General features: G+C 59.1%; 1 protein-coding gene across 9 annotated transcripts in view; it reads right to left on the bottom strand.

The window, feature by feature from the left end:
• PKNOX2 (PBX/knotted 1 homeobox 2) overlaps positions 1-15,150 on the bottom strand; it is a 179,195-nt gene that overhangs the window by 134,144 nt on the left and 29,901 nt on the right. For 3 of the 9 annotated variants that reach the window (XM_055134018.1, XM_055134022.1, XM_055134025.1), the window contains exon 1: positions 1,348-1,453. The gene's annotated coding sequence lies outside the window, so the exon portion shown is untranslated. Of the gene's footprint in view, positions 1-1,242; positions 1,263-1,347; positions 1,460-14,248; positions 14,476-15,150 lie in introns of those variants that run through there. The other 6 variants (XM_055134024.1, XM_055134027.1, XM_055134021.1 and 3 more) reach the window with 4 other exon arrangements.

Below are 15,150 nucleotides of genomic sequence, written 5' to 3'. Positions count from 1 at the left end.
TGCAAGCTGCCCGCTAGCTGCCCGGAAGGTCCCTTCGATGTGTTAGCGTCCCCCATCTTTCTCCTAGGAGCGGGGTCCGGCGCGACTCAAGTCCTCTCATCCAGGTCCGCTGGCCGGGAGCAGCAGCCGGACCTCAGGGCTCGGCTGCCGGCATCGGCTACTTCCATCGCCGACCTGGATGCGTCTCCGCCCGCGGAGCGTGGGGCCCCGCGCGCGACCCTCCCCGAAGGCCAGCAGCCTCAGTCCCAACGGAACGCCGTGAGCCGGCGGCAGAGCCCTCGAGTCCGCCGCTGGGGACAGAGCTCCGGGCCCCACCGGGCCCTCGCTCGGACCCGGGCGCAGGCTGAAGCCCGCGAGCCCGTCCCGAGAACAAGCCGGGGCGCGGGACCCAAACTCGCGCCGTGGGCTGCAGCTCGGTCCGGCGGCGGGGTGGTCGCGACCCGCTCGGCTGCCGGCTCCGAGCCGCCGGGAAGCGCGGCCGCCCCGCTCCGCCCTGCCGGGGCTCGGGAGCCGGGGCGCCCCGCGCGCCGCCCCCCCAAAGAAGCGTAAAGTTTGCGCGGAGCCGCGGGACCCTGCCCCGGCCCCCTCCGCTCTCGGCTCTCGGGCGCTCTGCGTCCCCCGCTGTGACCAACTCCAGCCCGCGGCCACGAGCCCGGCCCAGGGCCCCGGCGCCTCCGGCAGCCCGCCGGAACCCGACATCGCGCGTCCCGGGGAGCCGGCCCCGGCCCCTCCGCCGGCTCCGCCCGCAAACCCCGCGCGCCCGGGCTCCCGGGCCCGGCCCGCACCGCCGCGGCTCCGCGGCCACTCCCGCGTCCGGGCGCCCCGAGAAAGCCGCCCCCGGGCCGGGCCGCCGCTGCCGGCCGCACCCGCCCCGCGGCTCCGCGTCCTCGGGCTCCCCCGCGCCCCCGCGGACAATGCGCGCCGGGCCCCGAGCCCCGCGAGGCGGCGGCGGGGCTGCGCGAGGCTCGCGCCGGGCCGCGCCGGGCCGGGCCGGGCCGGGCCGGGGCGCCGAGAGGCCGCGCGGCTCCCGCCGCCGCCGCCGCCGCCGCCGCCGCCGGGCTCGGCGCTCGCCCCGCCGGCGCTCCCCCGGCTCCGCTCTGCACGCTGCCGCCGCCGTCCCTCTCTGCTCGCCGCCTCCCTCCTCCCTGCTGCCTCCCTCTCTCCTCCCTGCTGCCTCCCTCTCTCCTCCTTGCCCTGTCGCAATGAATAATACTCTGGCTTGGGGACTGGAATAAAACACACGCGCGCTGAGCAGCCGCCCGCAGCAGCGGCAGCCGCCGCGCCGCCGCGCCACCGCCGCCGCCGCCTGCAAAAGCGTCTCTGACATGGAAATGAATGACAGCTTACCTGATGCCAATCTTCATCAGACTGACACCGGCGTGACAACACAGCCTATACTTCCCAGCACTGCTCGGGACGTCAGCGGCACAGGGACCCGCCCCCCGGAGCCCCCCCCCCCCGTCCACACCTCCCCTCTCCCCACTCCCCCTCTCCCCACCCCCCCGCCTCCCCCACCCACTCCGGGCCCGGCCGCTCGCGAGCCCGCCGAGCCGCCGCAGTGTCTCCCTCTGCTGGAGACGTCTCGAGGCGCCGGCGGCACACGCGGCCCGGCCGCTAGGGCGCCCCGCAGGGGGCCCGCAGCCCACCCGCCGCGGGCGCGCGCCGCCCCCGGCCCAGAGCTCCTGCGCCGACGGCCCCGGCCGCAGGGTTGCCAGGCAATCCCGGGCTGCGGCGCGGCGGAGGCGAAAGGTTCGGTGGGCTCCCCGCCCCCCCAGAGGGGCTCCCCAGAAAATGATGAAACTTAAAACTGGCGAGGAAGCCCTCCCTCCGCCCCCCCGCCCCCACCCCGTTCCTTCCTGGCTGGCCTCATTTTTATGATTGCATTTGAATAATTCTCATTACCCCGGCCCCAGCAAAGGTGCTCGGGTGACACTCCGGTTAGTAATTCCTATTCTCAGGAGCTTTCTCTGCGGCGGGCTTCCTGGGGCGCTCGGTTCAGGAGGGGGAGGCCGTGGGAAGGGGTGGGGGCAGGGGCGAGATAAAAGGGTGCAGAGGCTTTGTCAGTAAACCGACTCTTTGCAAATGCCAGGCAAGCCTTTCCTAAGCCGCTGCTATTTTCATTCTAAAAAGTGGAGAGTTCTGGGGGTTGGGGGAGCGTCTAATAAAGGGAGAGGCCAGCTGGGCTCCAGCGGCGGGGACGGGCGGGGCGGAGGCCGGCTCGCGTGCTGCTCCGCCCCTGTGCAGCCCTACTGTGTGCGGGAGCAGGACCCTGCCCCCTGCAGAACCAGGGTCCCACAGTCCCGCGCGGGGGGGGGGGGGGGAAGGCGGGGAGAAGGGACCCCTCTGTCCCTGGAAACGCCACCCCCTGCTCCCTGCTGCCCAGCGTTTCAGCCTCAGCCGGGGCGGCCATTGATCTCCTGACCCCGGGCCAAGCAGGGGGCCTGGACAAAGCCGAGACAAAGGCACTGAGGGAAGCGCCTGAAGCAGAAAGGAAAACCCAAGCAGGCCAGGTTCGCAGTAAAGAATCTGACCCGAGGAGGGGACAGTGGCCCCGGGTCAGCCCCGCACATGAGAGCTATTAGCATTCCAGGGCTCCGAGGGGGGCCTGGGCCGGGAGAGCCCCACATCTTCCAAACACTCTTTGTCCGGATTCTCCCAGGCTCCTCCTCCCCAACTCCACTCCCACCCCCCACTCAACCTCCAAAGTTGCAGCGCGTGGGGAAACTTCACCCAGAGCCCCTAGGAGACAGAGTCGGGTCCTCTCACCTTCACACAGAACCTCCCAAAGCTTCCCTAGGTGGATTTATGTCACCCCAGCCTCTGATGTGCGGTCAGAGGGCCCCACTGCTGACAGCATAATCGCCATTATATATTATCCATTGTATAATAATATAATAATAATGAATGCACTTGCCCTTTTTATGTAGTACAGAAGCAGCCAGATTCTCCCCCCAGAGGCGGAGGTCAGGCCGCCATAAACTCTCGGAGGAGAGCCAGCTCTGATATGCGAGGGGGAGGGGACCCCCATTTGCCCCTGCCCCGGACCCCTGGAGGGAGGGGTCCTGTCTTTCCCAGGACTGACAGAGCCTCGCCTTAGCGTGCAGAGTCAAAGGGGAGAATCGAGCTGAATGTAAATACTTAACCCCATCAGAAAGGTGTCAGGGCGCTGTAAATAGTGCCGCAGACCACAGCCACGCACGGCTACCTCAGCCCGGCACACCCCCAGTTCCGAAGCCTGCCTGGTGCCCAGTCCTTCTTGACAAGGGGGGTGCAGAGCCTTGAGCTGCTTGTTTTTTGGCAGCTTTTGAGACACCCTGATTTTCCCTAAGACCCTTCTGATGCCTTCAGATGCAATGTGTAGTTTTACCTAAGTTCATCTTGCTTTGATTACTTTTGTCATTTGCAAAAGCTTTAAAAGAATCATTATCCAGAAATGTAACTGTCCTTCTCAGAATCATTCAAAGCAAATATTCCAATATTTGAGTATCCACTGGTGCCTAGTTGTGAGGACAAAAGCAGGAGAGAAGCTCAAGTTCCAGCTCCTGTGCTCAAGATACTTTCATTCTAGTTGAAAACAAGGCCCAAAACCAAAACGACGAAATCTCATCTTACACCAGTGACTGGCACCCATCACAAAGAACAAAACCAACCAGTGTTGGTGGGGGTTGTGGAGAAAATGGACCCTCATTCATGGCTTCTGGGAATGTCGGCTGCTCTAGCCTTTTTGAAAAACATTTTGGACATTCCTCAAAAAACTAGGAATTGAGCTTCCATATGACCCAGCAATTCCACTTCCTGACATCTCCCCAAGGACCCAAAAACTCTATTCAGAAAATTCAGATAAGTGCTCTCCTCTGATCAATATAACACTATTCACAAGAGCCAAAATCTGGAAACAACCCATGTATCCAAGACAGATGACTTGATAAAGAAACTATGGTACACAGACACAATGGAACTCTACTCCGCTCTAAGAGAAAATGAAACCATGCAGTTTGCAACTGCATAGATGGATCTGGAGAGCGTCATGCTGAGTGAAGTTAGTCAGGAGCAGAGACACACAGTGACAGAAAGAAACATGGTAGGGGAATAGCAAACCCAAAGGCAACAGGAACTTCCAAAGATCAGATCTTCCTGCCAAAGAAAGGTCTTGAGTGGGAGGCTTCCCACAGGAAGGAGAGGGGTGGGGTATCTGACAGGGAGGGAGACTGTGTGTGTGTGTGGGTGGGGGGAACCTGGACACTGGGAGAGGGCGGGATGGGCAATATTATAACATATGGACACCAACCATTAACAGTTTTGTAAACCACCATGCCTGGAACAAAATTTTTAAAAGAAAATTTTAAAAAGTGCCAGTGTAGAAAACATTCATGAAAGTACAAAAATCCAACAGACAACACAAGCTGCTAAATAACTGATGAGCAAATGAATGGGCAGTCAGTCAGTGTCCATGAGTTTCACACCTCAAGGCTGGCTGTCGGTGACTTAGGGCAGCCCGTGGCACGCAGGTCACTCAGCCGCCCTGTGATCCCTGCCCAGGCGAGGGCGAGAGGGCGGGGAAGGCCGGGGTCCTAGTCCCCACACAGTCTCCAGCAGGCTTCCCAGCAGCCTGGCCAGCACTCTGACGTGTTGACGTGCCTAAGCCTCGCTTCTGGGCCCCGATCTCCTAGCTGCCCTGACATGTCAAAAAGCAGCCCACGCTGGGCCAGCTCCTCTCCTCTGCACTCCAGACAGGCCCGTCACTGGCCTAACGGACCACCTTTGGGATGGGAGCGCTCAGGACCACTCGGCCGGGCTCGGGGCTGCGGGGAAGAGGGAGGGGCCAGAAGTCCAAGAGCAACAGCAGGGCTGGCCCAGGGAGACACTGTTTCTCAAAGGGTCCTCACACAAGGCTGGAGGTCACAACTCTGCTGCCCTTCCCCTTGGGGTGACGCTGCATCTGATGCCTCCTTCTGGGTCCTGGGGAGGTGGAGGGACACTCTCAGCCTCGCTGTGATGAATCCTGACGATGGCATACTCCTTGATTGAGGGAGGACAATATTTCATTTCAATTCATTTCAGGGTCCCTAAAATCCGGTACAGTGCTCAGTACAAAAAAACACATCAAAGAATCGACTTGTTGAATTTTTTGCTCGAGCGGGCACCAGTAACGTCTCCATTGTGACACTTGTTACTGTTTTTGGCATATTGAATATGCCACAGGGAGCTTGTTGAATTAAACTGCATTAAATTGGGTTGCCCCAATCCAGTTAAAGGATACCTCGCCAGTCACCTGGAGTATGTCGATCATTTCCTGACTAGTCCATGTGTCTCCAGAACCCCAGAACTTTCCCTTCACATGCAGCCAGGAAAGTTCTTCCTAAAACAGGGGTTGGATCTCTTCTTGGTTTTCCCTTCAAGGCCTCACTGGCTTTCCATTGTCCATAAGATTTTAACCTTTTGGTAAATATGTAAAATATTCATGGAGTCAACTAATAAAAAAAAAAAAGGGCCTTGGCAGCAGCGGAGAGGGGGTAGAACACTTGCTTCCTCTGTGCAGGGTCCTGCGGTGAGCCCCGGCACCTTGCCCCAACGAGGAAGCATTAAATGACACGTTCTAGCCATGGGTTCCTCTCCCTCTTTGTTTGGCCCTGGTCTTACCGAAGGTCTAATCTCCTCAGTCCCGGCCCAAACCTCCCCATACCACCACCCCACCTTTCAGAGGGTCCCTGCGTCCCTGCTGGGGCTAAGGTTGGTCCTTGGACTTCCTGCCTGAGACCCTCGGTGGGGCAGGGGGGGAGGGGATGATTCTTTATAGATCAGTTCCACTCCCAGGGAAAGCTGCTCTAGAGAAGAGCTGGGGAGGCCGCATTTTAAGAGCTGCTCTGTGGAGGAAATGCCAGACAAACCACAGAAGTACTTGCCAAAGACAGGTGTGGCAAGGGAGCGTCACCTGGACATACAAAGATCTCTGTCCAGGTGAAGGAGGAGGGCAGCCTGACACACGGGACACAGGACAAGAAGGGGCAGCGAGGAAGCACCTGCACAGCACCTGTCTCTGCAGGCTCAGGCTCGCAGCAGAGAGCAGAGGGGGACCGCGCTCAGCCATGAGAGGAGCTGCCATCCAGAGCACCCACACCTCTGAGACCCGGGTTCCGTGAGGAGGGGGAGTGCAAGGAAGCACCCTCACTGCTGGCGGCTGGCGGGGATGCGAAGTGGTATGAGGCTTCTTACAGAACTAAAGATGTCCTCAGCAAATGACCCGGCTAGAAAATGCAAGTGACTTTCAAGGTGTGGTCAGGGACCAGAGCAAGCTCCAGGGGTGAGCGAGCATGGTTTGGGCCTCAGACTGGAGGTCTGCGTTTTGTTCCTGACACTGACAGCCCCCTGAGCATCACCAGGAGTCACCCCCCTGAGCACTGAGCCAGGAGCAGCCCTCAGAGCACTGCCCAGAGCACCCAATTTCCCCCCCCCCATCAAGAAAAAGCAACTGAAAATGATATCCTTACAATAGTCTGTACCCTGATGTTTACAGCAGCTTTATTTGTAACTGATAAATCTGGGAAGCGACCAAAAATGTCCTTCAAAAGTAGGTGAATAGATAATTAGGTTATAGGACATCGAGATGATGAAAAATTATTCAGTGCTGAAAAGAAAGGAGCTGCCGAGCCAGGCAGGGACATGGCAGGGCTGCTCAGGGGGTGGCCGGGGCCCCCAGACACCCTGGAGACCAGCGCCACCTGGGCACGCTGGGGCAGGTGCAGGGAGGAGGCGTGGGACACTCGGGACTTACACACAGCGAGATAAGCACGACACTAAGGAATCAAAGAGTGGCCAGGTGGAGACAGACCAGCCCCCAGCGCTGAGGGTGCCTGTGCCATGGGTTCATCAGCCACCCCCAAATGCAGCACTCAACGGGAGTGTCGGGGATGAGGGACACGGGAAGGAAGAACCCCCTGGAAGTGCTCAAAGATAAAGCTTACTTATTAAAAAACGAAAGTTTTGAGAGTTTTGGCCCCTCGCCTCGGCCCAGCTGGCACTCTCTCCTCCAGTGCTCTCTCCTCTCCTTCCTCCGAGGCCCACCCGCAGCTTCCCAGTGCTGACTTGGCTGTAAGGACCCCCCTACTGTGCCCCTGCTGCCCCAGCACGGAGGAACCAGGACCCGGACACGCTCAGGCTGGCCCTGCTCTGAGGGCTGAGGAAGGTGGAGTGTCCAGCTCACGAGCCTGTGGGTCTCCGGAGCAGGACAGACATCGGGGAGCTGGCACAGTGTCCTGGCTACCAAAGGTCGCCACTGGGCTAATCTGCCCACACCCAGGCCTCTGTGACAGTTGCCGGAGCCTTTCACCATCCTTCCTTGGGCGGGCCGAGGTAGGAGACAGTGCTCCCCACAGACAGAAGGGCGCAGGGCCGGCGCTGGGTCGGGAACACAGGTGAGGAAGCAAGGCCAGCTTCCGCACCCAGGAGCCAGCACCCGAGACATGCACGTGGCACAGCCCCCGGAGAGCAGGCGGAGCACTCACATGGCAGCAAGATCAGACGGGACCCGTCCCAGAGGGCCAGGACTCTCAGACACAGCCGTGGGCTGGACACCGGGAGGCCTGGGCCCTTGTCCACTTCTGATTCATCTATTTGACCCTGGGAAAGCCTCTCTCTGCCCTCCGCCCCCCATTTTCCTCCCACCCTTTGAAACACGGCGGTAAACTGTCCCCAGGGTACATGATAGGCAATTAATTGGGTCGCATCTCTAACGGGCTTCTCTAATATAGGCGCAAAGTCGTCTCCAAATCCATCTTTCTCATGGTTCAATGGACACATGGGGAGCGCCCTCAAGCACTGCTCTTCCCCCTCCTTCTCCCAGCCCTCCGCACATGTGCACACACAAACACGTACACATGTGTGCATGCATATGCACAAACATGCACGCATGCACAGACTCATATAAACATGCAAAGCATGTGCATGTATATGCACATAAACATGCACACATGCAAGCACACAAACACACATGTGTGCACACACAAACATGCACACATGTGCATGCACACACATGCACACACCATTTGCTCTCAGAGAGGCTGGATGGCTTTCACTCTAGATGAGAGACCCCATGGGTAGCAGAAAAGGAAAGAGAAAACTGGGGATGAGTCTGCATTGTAGCAAAGAGCGGGCAGTACCACAGCCAGCTGAGTGAACCAAGCAGGAGGAGCACCAAGGGTCTGGAGAGCTTGTTTCACATGTGTGAGGCCCTGGGGCCAGTCACACACACACGCTACAGAGGGGAAAGGAGTGACAGGACAGAATTAAGGCCTTGCAAGTGGCAGTGGAGGCCACGATGTGGTCCGACTCACCAGCACCACATATGTTCCCCTGAGCACCACTAGGGGCCACTCCCGAGCACAATGACTGCCCCATAATATATCTGGGTGTGTCCCAACCTCCACCACCAGAAAAGAAAAGAATTATTTGGACTTTGAGCTCTTGCGGAGACTCGGGAGAAAAGTCGGAAAGCCCGGCCCAGCCCTCACAGTCCTCACGGCCCTTGCTGCTCTACAGCAGAGAAACGCCCAGCTGAGCTCTCCTGACTTCAGGGCAGTGAGGGGTCGGCTGGGATCTTGAAGCAGGACCAGCTTCGGGGCGTGGCCATGCCCTCCCTGGTGCAGAGGTTGAGCATGTGTCACGGCCACTGTGGGGCCTTGGACCTCTAGCTGTGGCCACACCCCGACGGCAACACGCGTGTGTCCACCCCCATGTGTCCACCGCAGTCAGTCTCGCCACTCAAGGGACACGCCTGTCAAGAGTCCTTTACCTCTGGGCGCACTCTGTACGGCAGAGTCGACACCTGCAGGGCTGCTGGAGGCCCCCAGTCTCGGCCTCAGGGCTTTGCTGTGTGTGCACATACACGTGTGTGCGTGCCGCTGTCTCCCGAGGCCCTGCAGGGGCCGGGCCGTGAGGCACACGGCACTCACGCTCGTGCATGGGGCCGAGTCGCCAGCTCGACACACATCAGCACCAGCCGCCCGTCCCCAGGCGTCACCTCTCACGGTTCTTCCCTGCCAAATCTTTGAGTCGCAATTAAGAAAGCGGGTAATTTGCAACGTTTCCCTCTGCCTGTTGAGATGGATTATAATCCTAATTTGATAAAGACTCTTAATGACTCATTAGCCACCCTTGGCTTCACGTCAGGTCAGCCAGCTTCCCGGGCGCTGGGAGACGGAGGCGCTCAGGCCGTGACGAGTCATTGCTTCCCCAGCACTAAAGCAAAAGATGTCGCAAAGCCGCCCCGCGCCGCAGCCCTTGGATTCTCCTGTCTTTAACTCCAAGATTCGCGGGGTGACTACCTTTTCCTGGCTTGGAACAAAGCCCCTAATTCCCTGACAGCCAAACTACTTGTCTCCCCCGTCCCTGTCCCCGGGTCACTGCAGGCACAGAGATGAAGAAGCCTGTCCTGTGCCCTGGAGGGACGGAGGGACCTGCACCGCCCCCTTCCCAATTCCTGGGATTCCTGGGAGCAAGGACAGTTCCAAGTGGCATTCAGATGACAGCCACAAAGGACCCCCTTTCGGTGCTGGGTGATGGGAGTCAGAAGATGCAGAGCGTCCCGCGAGCTGGGGGTGGTGTCACTTCTCCCTTCCCCTTTCTCCCTGCAGTCTTTTGCTCAGAAGCCCAGCATGGGATCCAGGGCCCACCCCCCGGAACCGGGGAGCCCTGACGCCAGAGGGGTCTGGCTCATGATGGACTCGCAGCCGTGTGCGGCACACATGCCTGTGGGGGCTCCTGGGACACACACAACAGGCGGGGACGGGGGTGCTGACCGTCTGCACACAGCACAGTCCGTGCCCTAGGCACACACAGGATGGCCAAGAGGTGGTGCTCCAACAGGTCGGCGGGAGCACAGGTAGCCGCTGCTGGCCCTCCAACTCCAACTCCCTCCTCCCCTCCCTCGGGAGTGCTCCCTGTCCCCACTCTCCGGTCTCTGTCACAGGGCAGGCTTGGCACGAGATAAAAAGCCTGGGTTCCCCCACCCCTCTCCGCCCTGCGCATTCCATCAATGTGACAAATGCTCTTCGGGCAGGACCCCTGAGGCTGTCTCCTCCGCCACCCACCCCTCCTGCCTCCCCAGTGAGTCCAGGGAGAGCCGAGCGAGGGGTGATGGATGGCCCTGTCGTATTGTTCCAGACTCCGAAGCCAACAGGGGCCTGTGCGCGCCGATAAATCAGAGCAGGCCCTGCTCTCAGCAGCACGATGAGTCTGCAAGAGGGATGGAGGGCGCGGGACCGTAAAACCGGCTGTGGGCTGAGTCGTTTCGGCTCGGGTCTGAGGAAATGTTTGGTTCTTGAAGACAGGCCCATTTGAAGAAGACAGATTGGCGAACAGGGCTCCCGTCTGGACACAGAGAGCACGGGGCCACGGGAGGGCGCTGGTGAGAGTGTGCTGTCCCTTTGCCCACACCCACATATCCCACACCCCCGCATCCCTCACCCCTGCATCCCCACATCTTGCACCCTTGCATCCTCACATCCCGCACTCCACATCCTCACCCTTATACCCCCACATCCCGCACCCCTACATCCCACACCTCCACATCCTGCATTCCCACATCCCCACATCCAGCACCCCTGCATCCCCACATCCAGCACCCTTATATCCCCACATCCCACACCCCTGCATCCCCACATCAAGCACCCCTGCAACCCAGAATTCCTCTTCCTTGTACTTCTGCAGCCCCACACCACGCATCCCTGCATTCTGCATCCCACTCCCCTGCATCCCCACATTCCACACCCCTGCACCCCCCATCCTGCATCCTGAATTCCCAAATCCCTGCATCTGGTACCCCTGCATCTTGCATCCACAACAACATCCCCACATCCAAGTACCTCCGCATCCTACACCCCTGCATCTCACATCCCCATGTCCCACCCCTTCATCCCTACCTCTGCGCATCCCTGCATCCCGTACCCCTGCATCCCCACATCCCTACACCCCTGATCCCCACATGCCTGCCGCTGGAGGCTCCAGTCAGAGCACATGCTGTCCAGGGTTGCTGAGGCTCTGGTGAGCAGAGAAACTTTGCCTTTGCCTGCTCATAGTCATGTTCATCAGGGCTGGGGGGACACTGCTGGGAACAGCCCTCCCCATCAAACCCTGGACCGTAGTAGCCTTTGTGGATCAGGAATGGGGGGATGGGGATAGTTCTGGGACAACAGGAAACCCATGAAAATGCCTGCCTGCCTTTTGTTCCCTCTGAGCTCAGGGGCCACTCCTGGCAGGTGTCCGGGATTTGAACCCAGCACCCAGACTGCTGTCCTGTCTCTCTGAGCTTGTCCCCAGGCCCGGGTGCTTCTGTCTCAGGGTCTTTCCTAGGACTGAATGAGGGGGTCCAGGTGGGGTCCAGGTGGGACCCGCTGGCGCTCCTCAAGGCTGTGGTCCCAGCAGCTACGGAGGGACCATCTCCCGGGGGGCGGGGGGCGTGGGGCGGCGAATGGCAGCAGCACTCTGCTTGGTCTCTATCCTCCCTCAGCAGACCTGGGCGCCCGCCCACTGGGCTCTGGGGAAGCTACTCAGGACAAACAAAAGACAGACCTGAGAGACAGGCCCGGGGAGAGCAACAGCCGCATTCCTATCCTCCCTGCCCCTGGCCCTGCTGCCCAGGAAGCAGTGTCCAGGGGCCAGTGAGGGTGCACGAGACCCCGGTCACATGCCCACCTCTCACCGGAAGCGACACGAGAGGAGCCCGTGGGGCTTGAGTGTTTCAGCCACACAGGAGAGTGGGGAGAAGGGTGTCTGCCTCCACAGACAGGAAGTCACCAGTCACGGCCTGCGTGGGGGCACCACGGAAGGGCCCCCACAGGCACCAGGCACGGGGGCACGCAAACGGGACTGTTCCCCCACGACCAGCCCTGCTATCCTCCAGGAAATGGAAGGGTAAGCAAGAGTGATGTCCCTTAGAGCTGGGAGAGGCTGAGGAGAATGCAGACGGGTCTGTGGGACAAACTCTGTGTCCTTCTAGCAACTGCCCCTGCCACCAACTCTGGCCAACACTGGAAGATTCCCTGTGAAGAAGGAAGCTCCCCTGAGAGCAGGACTCCTTCCTGACACCCTAAACACCCTTGGTCAGGGCCCGTGGGGCTCCGCAGGGATGCCGCCCACACACCCCACCTGCACAGCCTTTGGTTTGTGTGGAGGAGAGCGGGGGGCTCTCTTGCGGTGCTGGGGGACATCAGGGCTATGGCCAGTTGTGCTTGGGATGGCCTTGAGCGGGCCGGGCCTGCCCTCCAGCCCTCTCGGCTCTCCCTGGGCCACTGAAGGGCCTCCTCCTGGCCAAGAACCACCAGCTATTCAGAGAAAGCTCAGGGGGAAAAAAGGGAAACACATAAACAGGAAAACGGAGATTCTAGGGTGACAGAGAGCCCCTAAGGAGCAAAAAGCAAAAAAAGCTTTTTTTAAAAAAAAAAAAATCTTTTTAATCCCCATCAGAGCAGTGACAGAGACTCTGCTGGAGAGACGGGTGAGATCAAGGCTGAAGCCACAGCTGCTTGGGCGGGCACCACATACAGTCCCCCGAGACTACCAAGAGTGATCCCTGAGCACGGAGGCAGGAGGAAGCTCCAAGCACAGCTGAGTGTGGCCCCCAGACAAACAAACAACTTTAATTTCTCCCAACGCACAGGGCTTGGGAGACAGAGTTCAGGAAGCCTGGGAAGATGCCCAGGAGAGACACAGTCGGAGAGAAACAGGGGTCACTGGGCCCGGGACCAGCCGGCACAACGCAGGAAGCACGTCATGCCCTGCCACCATCGTTGTCACTGTGACATTCTCAACCACAAAAACAAACAAAGCTTCTAAAACCTTCCTAAGAAAGCAGACAGGAGCAGCAAGAATAAAAAGCCAGCATCAAACTTCTTCAAAAGCAGTTACCGCTGCTTAAAATCAGCAGACAACTGTCCTCTGCGCTGTGGAAGAAAATGCTTCCTCCCCCTGAACCCGAGAGTCCTCCCACACGCGATCACAACCACACGTCCCAGTGGTGAGCAGAGGTTTTCACATGCCTGAGAGCACTCAGGGAAATGGACTCTGACACCCGTTCCTGGGGAGTGGCTAGAGGACAGTGTGCGGGGCTGCTCGACCCTCGTCTGACAAAGAAGCTGGGGCTCCAGGAAGCAGGCAGGGGCTGGGGGGGCGACGTTCAGAATCTGGGAGAGGAAAGGCTCCAGCCGAGTGCCGGGCTGCCAGCCAGGCCAGAGGGGAGCAGCAAAGCAGGAGCTCCTGCGGGAACAGGGCCGACAAACCACTGCAGGAGACAGAATATTGACAGGTGCACAGGAAGGGCTCTTGTGCCATCTGAAAAGAATTCACGGGGCGTACACTGGGATGGCGGCTCGGCTTTCTAAAGAAGCCAGCCATGACTGTGAGGAAAGACAAAGGGGCGCGTGCAGGGGTTCTGGCCACCCTGGCATACAGATGCCCACCGAGCCACTGGCCTGACGACACCGAGACGGACCTACATCAAACAGTTCATGAAGGCGAGGCTAGGGGCGCAGAGTGTGGGAGAACCAAGTTCCCATCCACTGTGAGAAAGAGTCTACCTATAACTTCTAAAATTGCCGTATCCAGGAAAGAGCAGTACCAGCCTGCTAAAACATGGTCACATGTGCCAGGGAGATATGGGCTCGGCCACGAGGGGTGCTGGGAACAGGGACTTCACAGAGAGGGGCACAGCGGCTACTGGGCTCAGAACGAGACATTGGATGGGGTAAAGGTGCTTGCCAAGCACGTGGGGGAACCCAGAGCAATCCCCGGCACCTCCTGGCCCCCCGACACTGCTGGGAGCTACCCCAAACACTGAGTCGGCAGGAATAGCCCCTGGGCACTGCCAAGTGTGGCCCCCAAATCTCCAGACATGGTAATAGATAATATTAAACTCCTGAAAGTCGATCCCTCCTGCTGATGGTACACAGTGCAGCCTCACTCCTCTGGGTCTGGGGGTCAGGTGAAAGCTTTGACCAAAGCGAATGCTGCATTCACGTGCCTGAGCAGCCCCTGACCCAACTGTGGGTGACCAGTGGGGTTCAGAGATGGACAGGCTGATGCTGACCCACGGGACAGGAGGTTCTCAGACCTGCCACAGTGCGGTCCGCTGGCACATGCTCATCCCTGAATAGATTCCCCCAGAGCCCACCCCCCCCGGCTCCCTTCCAGGGAGTTTCCGGACACTGTCCAACACTCTCCTGAGTGACGGCCTTTTCTCCTCCCCAGGCTGACTCACCTGCCTTGGATGTCCCCTACTTCTGCATCTTCGGGAACCCCGGGGTTCTGCCAGCTGATCCGTGATTCTCTCTCTAGTTATCGGCTTGTGTTGGTTATGCGGTGGGATAGAAACAAATCCCAGTGCTCACCACATGCTGTCTCCTGCATCCGGCAGCTCCCTGTGACTCTCACTCAGCTCCAGGCACTGCCCTGCGAGATTTGGCCTGTCCAGGACACACTACTCTCCTGTGGAAAGGAATGAGAGGATGCAGAGGAGATCACAAAGTCACTCAGACTTAGCAGGACACCCCCCTTCTGCTGAGATGCAATGGGCTGGAAGAGCAAGCCAGGCAGCCCGTGTCAGGCCACTGTCCAGGGAGCGGCTAAATGGGTGCAAGAGAGCCTCACTGTCATCAGGTATGGGCTCCCGGTCTTGGTTTTGATCTGAGAGCTAACATGATGCCTGGTCCACAGAAGGATTCTCTGAGTTGAACTGATTTGTCAGATAATATACAAATATACAGCAGGGAAACGTCTCTGTTGGTGCAGGGTGTGACCAGCCTGGGAAAGAGCAGGGGCACCCCGGGTCTGGGCCAGGCTCTCAACGTCACTTCGCTTCTCTCGGATCATCTTTAAAACTGTGTTGATGGCGGCTGGAGAGATCGTTCCGGGATGAAGGCACGTGCCCTGCATTCAACCCACCCCACCCCAGTCCCCGGCACTACGTAGGAGCACTAACAGGGTCTCTCCTGAGTCAGGAACAGCCTCTGGGCACCCGTGGGTGGCCCAAACACAAATGCCCCAATTTATTAATACAATTAAAACTAAAATACCACCAATGCACATGAGCAGGGTCTCTTAATTTTCCAACTTGTGATCCTTCCTGCATGAGAAATTTTTACATGACCCCGGTATATAGGT

The sequence above is a fragment of the Sorex araneus genome, chromosome 3 (genome assembly GCF_027595985.1).
Source record: "Sorex araneus isolate mSorAra2 chromosome 3, mSorAra2.pri, whole genome shotgun sequence".
Lineage (NCBI taxonomy): Eukaryota > Metazoa > Chordata > Mammalia > Eulipotyphla > Soricidae > Sorex > Sorex araneus.
Note: the sequence above shows the minus strand (reverse complement) of the source record. Positions and strands in the feature narration are given on the sequence as shown.